This window comes from Zootoca vivipara, chromosome 4 (assembly GCF_963506605.1).
Source record: "Zootoca vivipara chromosome 4, rZooViv1.1, whole genome shotgun sequence".
Lineage (NCBI taxonomy): Eukaryota > Metazoa > Chordata > Lepidosauria > Squamata > Lacertidae > Zootoca > Zootoca vivipara.
Genome location: NC_083279.1, coordinates 60,079,099 through 60,093,883, shown reverse-complemented (window position 1 = coordinate 60,093,883; position 14,785 = coordinate 60,079,099).

Below are 14,785 nucleotides of genomic sequence, written 5' to 3'. Positions count from 1 at the left end.
TCCTTCAATCTCAGGAAATCATTCACAGCATGTTAAAATCACAGCATATTAATGCCTCTCCATTCAGTCCATTGTAAAAATTGAAGGACACAATAGTCAAAGAGAAAACATTAGGACTCTGCTTATTGCATCAATACAAAGAAATGGTCTTTGCCACTTTCTCCAGTCACTCACAAAGAGTGAGCTCAGAACTTTCCCATGGATAAGCCCAAATAAACTTTTTTAATTCTTTGTGGCACATTTGGACATTTCCTTTTCAGAGGGCCTATAGAATTCTGACTATTATTATTATTATTATTATTATTATTATTATTATTATTCTATTATACTAATGTGGTATATATAACCTATGGCATAAAGCAATACACTACATGAGTTGGAATAGGTATCCTCTTGGCACAATATAAGTTTTCCAATTCTCTGACATTTTTTTTATTAAAAAAGGTGTCATTAATTCACATTTTCACCCTTGAAGTAAGATCCTGAGTGAGCTCTGTTAGTTTTTAAGAATTTGGATGTATTAGTAGCTGAGACACAATAAATCCAGCCTGTTTTGTTGTCTCAGGTTTATCCCTTTAGGATTTCACCTACCCCATACCTTGCTCCAGAAAAGTTAGCCTTTCCACCATATGTGGTGTTAATGAGTCACCATTTGCTCTAGTTAGGCATTAGGATTCCACAAGCTTTGTGCAGGTTCTGACACCTACCGGATGGGTGTGTCAAAAGAAGAGCATCACCACCTGCTTGCAGTTCTGCTTGGCAGACTTTGTATCATCTCTGTTTACACTTCACTCAATTATAATTGGCAGTTCTGTCACCATTTCTTCATCAGTTTTGGAGTGTATTGTTATAGCTGAATACATATAATAGCTGTCACTTTTCTCTTCTCAGCATTTAGTTCTATTTGTTATTTTCTCCTGCTTTTAGTAGCTTAAGTCGTGTCACTTATATTGCATATGCACTGACAGATTTTTTGACTGATGCGCAAATTAATTCAGAGGAAAAGAAAGGAGAAAAAAGAACAGGGTTTTTTTGTCCTGACACTTTTATTTTTATCTTTGCATGCTGTCTTTGACAGGCTTTAAAATGGTGCTTTCTTTTCTTATTTTAAGCATCTTTAAATAAAGAGTGATTTGCTACATCAGAAGCATGTTGCTCATGCTTTTAATTCACCTGTTTGCTCATGGTTATGTGGAAAAGATGGCAGTCATGAAAAGTGAGTCTTAATGCCCAGGTTTTTGAGTTATTAATACTTATGTATCCGAAGCCATTAAAGAAAAATGCCATAATTTCATATCTTAAGATACTTGTAACTGATTATATTTTATTTCTTTCAAACAATGCGCACCATCTACATTATCTGAAGAATACAAAATGCACACAGAGATAAGTCACCAGACTCTGGGTTACAATAGAGGGCAACAACTGATCTTAAGGGATCTGCAACTTGATGGGTTTTTCATACTTGAAATGCTGTCACCTAGAAGATGGCAAAGCATAGCTCCAATAAATAGGCTTCAGTTTCAGTTGATGGTACAGTCAAGGCCATCTTAAGCATATTGGGTGCTGTGGTGCGATGATCGCTCTGGTGCCCCCCCCCGCCCCATTTATCACCGTGGTTGTCTGGCGGGCACAGCGCGCAGCACCGCTGCAGCAGGCACAGCCGCATGGCGCCCCCCCCGGCAGCCCTGCGCCCCCCAGGCTTGCCTTAGAGCTGACCCTGGGTACAGTATTAGCAGTTTAACAATGGAGCAAATAAACATACAAATCTTCAGGCAAAGATTGGAAAGCCATCCATGGCAGATGTTTTAGCTCAGGAACTCCTATATAAAACAGAGGACTAAACTAGATGGCCTACAAGGCGCCTTCACAGTCTGTGATCCTATTATTATATTTAACCATCTTTCATCATCCAGTGTGCATGTTCCCCTTGGTATCAATTTATCAGGCTTCCACAACTTAGTACCCTCCAGATGTTTTAGACTACAATTCCCATCATCGCTGACCATTTATTATGTTGACAGGGGTTCATTGGACTCGAATGTCTGCAGGGCACCACATTGGGGAAGACTGATACAGATGCTGGAGCCCTGTCCACTCCATTTCAAGCCTTCTTCTCTGTTGCTTTGCTTTCAGAGCAACAGAGAAATTGCACCTTGTGCCTCCTCATGACCCACACACCACACACTGCTGTGAAAAGCAGACACCAATAAATGAAGTTCCACGGGGCATATATGCATCATTTAAGACCAGTGTGAAGGAGGTAGACCTAATTCCATTTTATGAGAAGCAACAGGAGATGGGCTTGAATTGACATTCAAGATGTTCCTCGTCAGAACTCAAGTCAAACCTCGTGGTAGATTTTGAATGGAGCCACTATCAGTATAAAAACTCTTTCCCATATTTCATAGAATCATAGAATTGTAGGGTTGAAAGGGATCCCAAGGGCCATCTAGTCCAAACCCCTGCAATTTCCCCATCCAAAATGGTAGCCATAAGTGTCATCAAGCTATCAGCCTTTGGTTGCAATATCACTTCCTCACCCTTCTGTCTTAACAGGTAACAAACAAATTCAAAAACTAGCTCATCATCTGGTTCTAACCCCAGAACTCCACAGACCCTCATCTTCTTGGTCCAACAACACTTCCTGCTCCTCTGGTCAGCAAATTTAATAAGAATATATGACTGCCATATCACATAGAAAAAATCCAAAAAATAATCCCAGGTGAAAACAAATGTGGGTGGTGTCCTCATAGCACCCTGAAGTGATAACCCAAAGGGACTGTCCCCTTTGGAATTTCCCCACTGGGGATGCATTCCAGTGATGCCCCTCTGCACTATACTGTCCTGGTGATGTATCGCTTCTCATCAGCTCCATCATCCCATGGCTCATTGTGTATTTGGATGGCATTGAGCAGAAGTACTAAAGAAACATTCCTCAGATGAACACATAAATGAGAGTTATCTGGAGGGACTTTATGTATATGAGAACTGCTTTTTTTTAAATTAGTGAGTCACACAAGCTTGGAGTAATGCTTAAGTGGCTCTCAACCACATGGGCTGCAGCAGATGATAGCAGGAGCCCTGACCACAGAATTGGCATCCCATAGCTAGGGTAAAAGTTAAAGGGCCTATAGATGCTACCATACAGCTATAACAGGTTCATAACAGGGCAAGACTGAGATGTTCAGTTTCTAAAAGTGTGTCCCCCTCCCCATGAGAATATAGGGATAGTACTTGAAGCTTGTGCTTCAGGTGTTTAAATTAGCATCTTATTTTTTATTTTAATTGAAACATTTCTTCAATGCCTTGGAGACACCCTAATGAGTTGCCTGAAGGAGCTATTTGACCCTTTCAGATCATACTTCTGTTACTCTGGCAGCTCCCCAGCAGATGTGTTTTTTGTATGAGACAGTTCTTGGGATGTAAATCTAAATGATAAAGATATTCTACTAGTTGCCAAGGCAAATTTATTTCCAGTCAAGTTTATTTGGGGGGGGGGGGAGCCAATTAGCCCGGCCAGCCTCTCATTGTGCAAAGTATCTTTTTCACATTGTAGTGAATAACCCTTTTCAACTCACTACTATGTGAAAAAGATACCTTGCGCAATGAGAGGCTGGCCAGGCTAATTGGCTTTTGATTTGTTTGTTTCCAAAATAAACTTGACTGGAAATAAATAAATTTGCCTTGGAATTCCTATTCAGTGGCTTTGTTTGGCATTTATATCCCTTCAACATACTTCCAACATTTCCAACACAAATCAAAGTTGTTTGGAGTCTGCACACCTTCACGATGAAGAAATATCTATATTGCTCTCCACAAATCTTAGCTCAGCATTATTCTGATCATCAGAGCCGAAACCAGGATCTATTTGTGACAAAATTGCTACCACTACTCTGCCCTGTATTTCTAGTCCTTTGCTTTCTGTTTCTAGAATATCATAAGGCATGGCAACCCACAAGGCAATCCCTATATAAACCTATTTATTATCGGCAGGGACCACTGGCTAATGTACAACGCAGGGAAAAGAAACTCTCTGATGGTGTCAAGATTGCTGGTGTGAGTTCCTTTCAAAAAAATGCTGCATTTGAAACCTTGTTCTTTCATGCTAGCACACATCCCCCAAGGACTAACTTCGCAAATCACACAGGATTTAGTCCCTGTGCCAAAAAGGCTAGAAATGAAAACCTTGGTTTGGGTTTTGTTTTGTTCCCTACTTCTTTTGAACTTAATCTAAGGTCCCTGCTGTTCTTTTGGAAACTTCATCATACTGCCGTTGATATGGACCTTGACCTAAATGTACATAGCTGCTTGTCACTTTTTGATGATATAAAGCACAGCTGTCACAATCTTTTAGCCCCTGTGGCTGTAGACCTGTTGGTGTTTACAAAAGATCATACTAAAAAAGTGTATTAACTCTCTTTACTTTCCAGTTTTTGTTATCAGTGATGTCCCTCACTAGACTCCCATTTTCCAGCCTTTCCCCCCTCTTTAAACAAACTTTCTTTTCAAATAAAGCAGGACAGATGCAAGGAACTTTCATCTGTATAGTCAAAGTGTGCAAAATTAGGGTGAAGTCCTTTACATACTTACCTGAGAGCACGTTTATTTGGTTCAGGGGTCCATATTTCCCAGGGTTAGGATGTGATTCGCAGTTGAATTAAAACAGTCTTTGCTAGGAGATAGTTATTTCAGTCCTTTTTCTAAATGGTCATATGACTACTTAAACTACTGTACATAGTTGTGACATATGTGAAGCAATCAAAGCCAAATGTTCTCCAGGATGAAATGAGTTTTGAACAGGTTCACCCTTGGGTGCAGCCAGAGCTATGCCAATTGAAATCCCTCAAACTAGTAGCCAGCTCACAATTAAGGGTGGTATAGTTACTGTTTTTTCCAGATTTTGGGGCATGCTGCCACACAACATCATCATCATTCAGCTAGTATTCCAGAATAATGTATTAAGGGGGGGGGGAAATCCTGTCTTTTCTTCTACTCCAAAATTCACATTCACCCATGAGCTGCCAGTTTGCAAACTCAGTTCAGAGATATAGCAGATAGAGACAAAGGTACTGGGACAAAGTACTGCCCCTGAGAGCAAGCATTAGCGGCAGACAAACTTCCATCACAATAACTAGCCAGACATGTTGTTCCTCTTCTAATCTCCTATACTTCCACAAGTATAAAATTCTGGAATACTACAATGTTCTCCTTCCCCACCCTCCCCACAATGTCACATGTGCAGCTGACTCAGAAGTAAGACTGGCTGTCTTCATATCATTAAAAACATTAGGCAGCGAGTGATGAGACTGCCTGGAACACCAGTTTTTGAGACCCATAGAAGGGTAGCAAGTTGTTAATTATTTTATTTGTGTGTGTGTGTGTGTGTGTGTGTGTGTGTGTGTGTGTGTGTGTGTGATTTTACTGCCTTGAGGGCACAGGTGGGCTTGTCTGATTGTCTGCCTCAAGTAACCTGACTGGCCTTGGGTACTATACTGATCTAAGATAGCTTCAACTTCTAACACAACTTTGGGGACAGGAAACATGGCTACATTATAGTCAAGGAAAGCAAAATTAATGAGTAGAAGAATCATAGGTTTATTTTATACCCACTGCTGTATGCCAGATTTTTATTGTAGACAGATTTTATGCCCCATATCTGCTAATATAAGCAGTGTGATAGACAGGGGCTACAATATTACCTGTTTTCATTTAGCAAATACAATTTATTTAGTGAAGGCACACAACTGGAATAGGAAAGAGACACATATCACCTATATCCATACCAGTCACTCCTTAATAATATTTGGTAGCAAGTCTTCATTTCCCATTCATTTAATAATGTATGCCCAGAACCTTCCAAATGTCTTTGTCTGTATACTTTCCTATCACCTTTATGCATTAGTAGTAGCACTTGTTTGTTAAAGTGATTTGTAACTGCAGGAGCCTCACTGTCTTGACAGAAGGTACATTTTCAGGATGCAAGTCAAAGCCGTCCAAAATCCTATTGGTATACAAGCCAGAATACAGATGAAGCAGCATTTGGGGAGTCTTGATATACCAAAGAGGATTTTAAACAATATCTATAATTTATGAGTGGGATAATAAGAAATGTGTTACCATAGAGATGACAGTTAAGTAGGCTCGGTTACTGTAATACTAATTAAGACTGATAGCTTAAACTCCAAACCCTTTTTTGTTTTAAAAAACAACAACAGGAAAGCTGTAGTATTTCTTTTTTTTTATCCACTATTCCATCACCAACCCACCCTCTGAAACAATTATTATGGATAAACTTGAGATACAATTCAGGTCAATGGAATAAAGCAGCGTTAGTTTGGAGGCTCTACAATTTCAGCAGACCAAGGGGACAGCCACCTATGTGATGGGTGCACAATCTAAAACTAATAGCAGGGCTTATGTGGATGTAAGAAGCCAACAGCAGAGAATGTCAGAGCCCTCACACCTCCTTCCCAAAGCCAAGCGCCTCACCTACCCAGCTTTGGGAAAGCAGTGGAAAAGCAGGTGGGCATCAAATGTTGTTGAGGCTTGCCAAAAGGTCCCAAGGGTTGGGCCACATCTTGGACCACCCTGTTTTGAACAATGCAACTGGTGGTTTTACTGGTGCACAAATGCAATGGAATTTCCCTGATGCACCTCCTGTACCAATCAAATCTCCTCCAAAGAATTCCACTTGCATGGCGCTGGATATTATCTGTAGAAGAGACAGGGAATGGGAAGTTGCCTTATATGGAATCCATATGTGACTTGTGGTTTTAGCAGCAGTAGTAACAAATATAATGAATCATCAACATCATCAACAACAGCAATTTACTAGCAGCAGCTCTCTGTGGTTTCAGAGATTCCCAGTCAAACCTGGATAAACCAAAATGAACCTGGGGCATTGTGCATGCCAAGCAGATGCTCTACCACTGAACTATGGCTCTTTCCCAAGTATTTCTTTAGAAGAAATTATCAACTTTGGAAGAAAAAACATATGCACACCCACACACACCTTTTTTCTATCCCTTCTCAAAATGGATAATAAACTTTACAAAAGATGCTAAAACTTGTCATTTGAATAATAGCTGAAGTGGCAATTCAGGTGTTCTGTGGAACAGTGTTTTGTAAGAAAAGAAAAATAATGAATGAATACAGCTCAAAAGATTTTGTCCTTAAGAAAGTAATTCAGAAGTATAAGATGGCATTCTTTGTGTATGTATGAGTGTATCTATGAGACTCATATAAATTGGTTCTGTCTTGAGTCTTGCAAAGGTTACATTTGTCAAACAAGATACACACTTTCCCAGCTTTTGTATATTTGAAAGGCTGAAAGCTACCAGCCCAAAGAGCATGAGATACTGGCATCATTAAACTCAAGCTTTGTATTTAATAAATAAATGGCAGTCTCATCTTTTTTGGTTTGGTTGCTGCAGTGTGAGGATACAGACAAGGTGCTTGGAGAAGTTTGGCTTGCCACCTGTTTAATTGCCTACTTTGCACACTGATAATTGTTTCTAACTGTTGGCTGGGCACAAACATCCCCTCAAGTGGATGATAGCAGTTGAACTGTAGGTCCATATCCATTTCTAGTATATTTGTTCTCATTACATTCCATTTCATAAACTTTTCTCCATTTCTTTCTTTCTGTGGCTGCCTGTAGCTGTTACAGCAACAGGAAAGCTGCTATCACTTCCTTATTTCATAAGCTGTGTTATTCTTGGACTTCCTGCGACCAACACACACACACACACACACACACACACACACACACACACACAAAACACACACACACACACCTGTTTCCACCTTCCTGGGGTGGGGGTCTGCCAAAATAAGCAGCTGCCCAAAGAGAAAGGTAAAACTCCATCCTTTCTCCAAATGAGCAATGAGCGGATAAGAGCAGGATAGTGAAAACAGTCCGCTAGCTTCAAAGATGTTTTCTTCTTCTTCTCTGTACTAGGTGACCACGCTGCTTTCTTTAAATCCCAGAACAGAAATACATTTTTCACACTCCTTGCTTTTGCACTTCCATCTGAGAACCTAGGTGGTTAATATAGTTATTTTTTATATCCAAGTGGTACTTTTATTTATTTATTAGCATTCTGCATATTTTCCATAACATGTGCCATGTGTGAAGCAGCAACCATTCGTTGTTTCAGACACTTTGTGAAGACTTTTATCTTTAGGTTGGGCTCTATTTTAGGTGCTTGAATCTTCTGGAATTCTGTTTTGTTTTGCTTTCTTTTTAAAATTGCTGTCTTAATGGTCTTAGATTGCTTTTTAAAAGTGTTTCAGGAAGTCATTGTTCATTTTTTTAGACGGCATGCTACTTAGAGATTTTTGAAATATTAATTAATATATAAATGCATTCAAATAAATAAATAAATAAAAACATTACACAGTGTTGTATTATTTCTGCATTTAATTTAATGCCAATTCAGCTATATGTATGCAGAAACAAAACAAAAAAATTCTCTACAGCAGGACGTCTGCCACTTTTGCTTTCCTTGTTTCTCCTTCCCTCTCCTAGCAGCCTATCCACCAGTTTGAGGATCTGTTTCAGGCTTTTCCTTCTGCCTGCCTTTTTCATAACAACAACAACAACAACAACAACAACAACAACAACAACAACAACAACAACATGCCCACACTACCCATGGCAGGTGTGCTCTTGAGCGGGGCGGTGCGCACTCCTGAGGAGGGAGTGATGTGGAGGGTGCCTTCCTACGCGCCACACTTCAGGGTAGGAGAGGGGCAGAGAAGCTACTGCTCACTCTCCTCCTGCTCTCCGCAGCCGGATCAGACATGGCTTGGCAACGGAGCTGCTGCGACTGGGTGCACTTCGCCTTACATGAAGACTTTAGAATCTAACCCCACATAAGATGTGATTCGACTGTATTTTTTTAAAAAATTTTTTGATATGGATATGTTAAAAAGTAAAGTTTCTTAAAGGAGAAGTTGCACTCAAGGCTTGCAAGAATTCGTAGTCTCAGCCATAAACAAATTTTCCTTTTCCAACCATGCAGGATGGGTGGGAGGAAGGAGTGACAATATTCCCAAAAGTACATACTGTGAGGTTCAAAGTGCTCCACACAGATTCTCTGTTTATGACACAGAAGCATCTAACTCTCAAGAAATAGGTTTAATTGCAGCGATCTTCAAACAAATTGAAGAATAACCAGAAGCTAAGTGAAAGATTCATTTAATAATCTCAATGAGAACAATCAGAAAGCACTGAAGGGCTTTAACAAGGACTAATGAGGGCACCTGAGGGAAATGTCTGGCTCTGGTTAGCAATGTTATTAATTTTTGTGGGGAAGAGAGAGAGTTCAAAGTCCATGCTCATTACAGTGTTAAGGTAGAACTTAGTCAATATACTATGGCAAAATTAGCCTCGAATGCAGACTTTGGGTTCTTTCCAATGGCAGCTTTGTCTGAGAGAAAAGTGCTTTCGACAGTCAAAGCTTGAGATTTGTGCCAATTCTCCTGCCTACTGTAGACTTCTGCTTCCTCTCCCCTTCTGTTTGATAGGGTTCACCAGCCCTCAGGAACAGCTTTGAGTTGGGGATAGGTAATTCCAGTTAAAAATAGCAGACTCCAACTTGTGCATGCAGAAAAGCTTCCATATTATACTGTAGACATATTGCTTATGATCAACAAAAACATTATTGGATGTCTTTGATTGTTGCGTGTTTAGACCTTTAAAACTCCCCCCCTTAAATAAATTCAGATAAGACTCAAATTTTAGGTTTGGTTTTTGGCAGAATTTAGGCCACAACTTTATTGTTTACATCAGATGAGTGGTTGCATAGGCTCTGGTTCGACTAGCTCCCTGCACTCTTGCAGGTAGCACTGACCCAGGGCACCAGCATAGGTCAGCCAAGGGTGAACACCTGGAATGGCGGAAAGCCGGGGACATGCTATGTCCACCACCCAGATGTCCCCCTGGACTCAGGCACGGGCACAACCCCTCGCAGGGTTGACCTGGATTCCTTTAACGGAATTCCCTTCACATAGGGATGGCAAGAATGTTCCCCTATCCCTATCACCTGAACCAGAGCCTATCCGCAACCTTACAAGTTGTGACAATTTGCTACGCGGCAGGCGAAGCAGCCAATCAGCCAAGTGGGGGAAATTCCTGCCATGCCCCTGTCCCAACAACAGACGACACACGACGTCAAGCGTGCAAGCCCTAAAAGTAGGGAGAGGTGAGTGGGTGTTCCAATGCACTGACCAAAAGAGGAAGCTCTGAGTCACGTGCATGGGCATATATAGGTCCCTTGATCGGTTTGGCTAGTGTCCCATTGGCCTGATTAAACCCAGCATCAAGGGACCTACCAATCGGGTGTTGTGGCTATCCAATCATACCCACCCACAACACAGGGTGTCAGTTGCCAGATTGTACTGCAACATGTGCCCTCTTTGAGGGAGGACATGATTTACTATACTGTACCTTGCACTGATTGATAGTCTGTTTAAGATTACTTTTCACATACATGCATTTCCCCAAGATGAAACTCAATTTGATATTTTCTGCCTACCATTCCAATTTCACTGGGTCCCATTTATATTCTTCACCCTTTTTGTGTTCTCCTTGCCTTCTAATTTATCATCTGCAAATTTCATTAACATGCTTTTCACTCCCACTTGCGGATTGTTAATAAAGATGTTCCTTAGATCCTTGAAGATATTTCCCACCACTTCAAAATCAGTAGTTTATGACCCTTTTATTTTAGCCTTCCCCTAGTGCACATAACCAAATGAGCGCAAATAGTATTGAACAGACAGTATATAATAGGATTTCTTTTAAAGTAAACATAATCTAATACGTCAATGCTTTTTTTGTACAGGCCAACTAAATTGCAGCCTATATATCAAATTTGCTTGTTCATGGATTCACCAGTAAGGAGTTGGAAACAAGTAAATTCTTAACCTACATACTGTGAAGTTGGCAGCATGCTCCACAAGATCATTTTCATCATAGGCATCATATCCTAGTTCTCCTTTTGCTCCATGTTCCCAGGGCAGGATGGCAAGTCAAGAGAGACTTCCAAGAATGTCCCACCCCCTGAGCTGCAACAAATCTTACCAGCAGGCTTTGCTGTAAACACTATGGCCAGGTGCGCTCTGCAATATTTCCTACAAACAACCAAGTCAATGATTTTTATTTTTCCTTTCCTGTTTGGAAAGCTGCTGTGACATTTTCCTTTGGGAGAACTGTCCTCATTCAGCCTTCTGAACCAGAGATGGCAGAATGGCACCCCCCGTGGCTAAAGCACTGTTTTGTTTTGCACTCTCTGGTTCTTCTTCACTGTTTTCTTTCCGGGGGTGCGGGGTGTTGAATTTTTCGCTGGGTTAAAGCTCTTCCTTCCCTAGCAATTTTCTTGCAGCTACTTAGGGCACTTTCAGATGACACTTTATTGCTATTCTCTGTGATAAACACAGGACAATAAACACGGTTATCTGTAAACGATTGCTTCTTGATAACTGCTTGACTGATGCTGGTCAGATGCTCTAAGAAAATATGTAGCAAATGCCCAGGGCCATTCAATTCGCTATCAAGCAACAATTGGGTACATAAAGTCATACCCCCTGGAATTATCATTATATGTGTATCTTCTGCTTCTACTCTGTCATCACTCTATAGAGTATTATGCATTTTCTTTTAAGTTTTCAGGATTAGGAACTTTATGTCCAGATTTAAATACAGCAACTCATTCCCCCCCCCCAACAATACAGTAGCCCGGGAAGTGATTACTTAGCTATTCATCCAGTGGGAGGAAAAAAGGACTCCCCAAATATTGCAATTTTCCCTCTGTGTCTCACCTCTTCAATGTCCACTCTAGCCACAAACGGAGCCTAATGGATTTCATTCAGCTCAGTTTTGTGCTTGTCCAATATGAATTCACCCCCACCCCAACTTTTAAAAAATTCTGTTATTTATATCCTAATACTTTAAACCAGGGTCTTAACCTTTCAAACCTGAAGCCTACGCCAATGATTAGATCTGGAATGGCTGCTGATGCACACTTAAAAGAAGAAGAAGAAGAAAAAAGCTCACTGCCTCTCATGCCTGCAAATATATGGCAAAAGAGTCTGGATGTGTTTAATTCTTGGTGGAGTTCCCTATTAATACGTGAATTATTAAAATATACAATTCCTCTGCAGAACAAGATTTGAGCTTTAATATCAGGAAAGGTTAACGCTGCTGATGGAACTGTGGGGAAAAGCTAGTGAGCCAAACTCACTGTATCAGCACAGATAAGATCAAATTACCTGTGGGTGTCTGGTACCTTGATGTTGTAATTGTTTAAGAAAGCTAGAAAGTTTTATCAAGTAACATTTTTAATTTGACTGGTGCAGGATTGCGAAAAGGTCGACAAGTCATATTTAAGAGTAAAAAAAACCCTCAGCCTCTGAGTTTACTGTAAACAAGGGACGGTGTTAGAATTCACTACAAAAATCATATTGGCCTGTAGTCCATTTGTCTGTTTTCTACATATTTCCCCAATACCAGGTGTGTGTGTGTGTGTGTGTGTGTGTGTGTGTGTGTTTTGTTTCTTGGGTGTGTATGGAAATAGTTCATTTTAGAAACTGAAAAATAAGGTTAGGAAGTTTTTTTAAAAAATATATTTAATGTTTGTTAGCTGGGTGCTGCTGAAATGTGCATTCACTTTAACTTCTGTGTCATTAATTCACTGTTGAGAATTATCCAGATGGGATTTGTCAGCCAGAGTATACCACTATATCCACGCAGTTGCCCTTCTTATCTGAGTGATCTGGAACCAGACTGACTTTGACCATGCCTTCTTCCTTTGACATTTTGAACTTCAGTTTGCCTGCACTAGAACTACCACCAGAGGTGGTTGAAGAGTAATGTGGCCAGTTCAGCTGCACTGGGTGCTGGCACCACAAGGAAGCATCACAACAAATATAGTGAATAGATAACAAAAGGCTAGTGGCACCATATTTTAGCATCCCACAGGGAGCGGCTGAAATTTGAGAGCCCCAAGTCTGCTGGCCCCAAGCAGCATCCTGTATTTAACCCTGCTCAAGCCCTGAGGGGGATTCACCTTGATCACTTCACTACAGAGAACCCATAATTATAAAAACATATCCAAGGACATTCCTTAGGAGAAGTTTGTGATTTTGACTTCCAAACCTGTTTATGGGTCTTCAGGGTAAACACAGAAGTTAATCACAGCATAAAGGCAATGAATAAGATGCAGAAGTTCACAATGAATGATTTGAAAGAGTTTCAGATACTTTATCTCCCTGCTCATCAGAATTAAAAGGCAAAATGGTGATCTTCTACACCTGGCAAGCACAGAAGCCCTTGTGAAGTGTTTCTTTGCGCAGTTATCATCAAATTTAGGCTCATTTGCTCTCACTGTGCATGTCTTCAAAGCAGCACCTCCCCCCCTAAAAAAACACAGTGTATCATAAGATTTGGCTTAATATAAATTTTTGTATCAACACTGGAAATATGCAATCACATGATCTTAGCACAGCACATATGAGTTGGAAATTGAAAGTGTTTCTCATTGTTGTGGGACTAAAACAATTCATCTACTGTGAGCCACCCACACCTTTCTTTGCTTTCTAAACATGGTTGGTCTGTTGAATGTTTGTCCAATAAATTTGTGTCAATCCATCTACATTGGACACATTCCATTGCCCCTCATGTACACTTGCTATGAAGGTTGCAGAACTTCAATCACTTGTATCTGAAGAAGTGTGCATGCACACGAAAGCTCTTACCAAAATAAAAACTTAGTTGGTCTTTAAGGTGCTACTGAAGGAATTTTTTTTATTTTGCTTCGACTCAGACCAACACGGCTACCTACCTGTAACTTGCTGTTTATGAGATAGCATGGCATGACCTAGACTGTTTGTTCCTGTTTAGGGTGCAGTAAGATACATGCAGCAGAACCCATAGAAATAAATAGTGACAGATTGATGTATTGATTGTTTCAATGAAGTTGTGAGAAATAAAAAATAGATTAGTGTCTTGTCTTGTGCTTTTCATGTATGATCCTTGCCACCCATAATGATGCCCATTATATTTAATTATCTGTTTCATATATTTAAGATCTTGTACAATGAAACATTTAAGCCTGATTTCTTGCGTTCACCAAACACTTAAATGACTGTGGGTGCCATTGTTTTGTTATACCTGCTGCACAAACATCTAGACACTGGAGTATAGACCAATGTGAAATAAAAAATAAAAACTGACCGAAAAGATTTTGTTTTTTTGTTTAAAAGAATGTATCACATTTATTAATCATTTTGAAAAAGTGCTTTCAATTTTAACAAATAATCACAACAGAATCTGCATCTGTCCTTGCACTAAATTCCACTACTGTTAGGGAGCCAGGTAAATAAGTACAATAGTAGTAGTTTTTGTTCTACCTGCGATATTATTATGATAATAATGCAGTTGTTCTAGTTATCTTGTTTCTAGTGCTTAATTTACGTGATAATCAATTTCAGTGGGACACCCTTCTACTGACTATCTGCATTGATTACAGGGTCTTCATACATTGGTAACAGAAAGCTTTTATTTCTATTTCAATGGCATGTATTGTTTTGTTTCAGTATGGGCTCATGGGCCATACTCTTTAATCTGCAGTGATTTTTCATCTGCCTTGCTATGCTCCTCATAGTTCTTCTTTCTGCATATGGTTCTTAGTTCTTCTTTCTGCGTATGGTAAATGATGAATAAATGCAGTACATTTTCACTAGAGTTGCTGCCTATCCCATATGTGTGTTGCGCCCC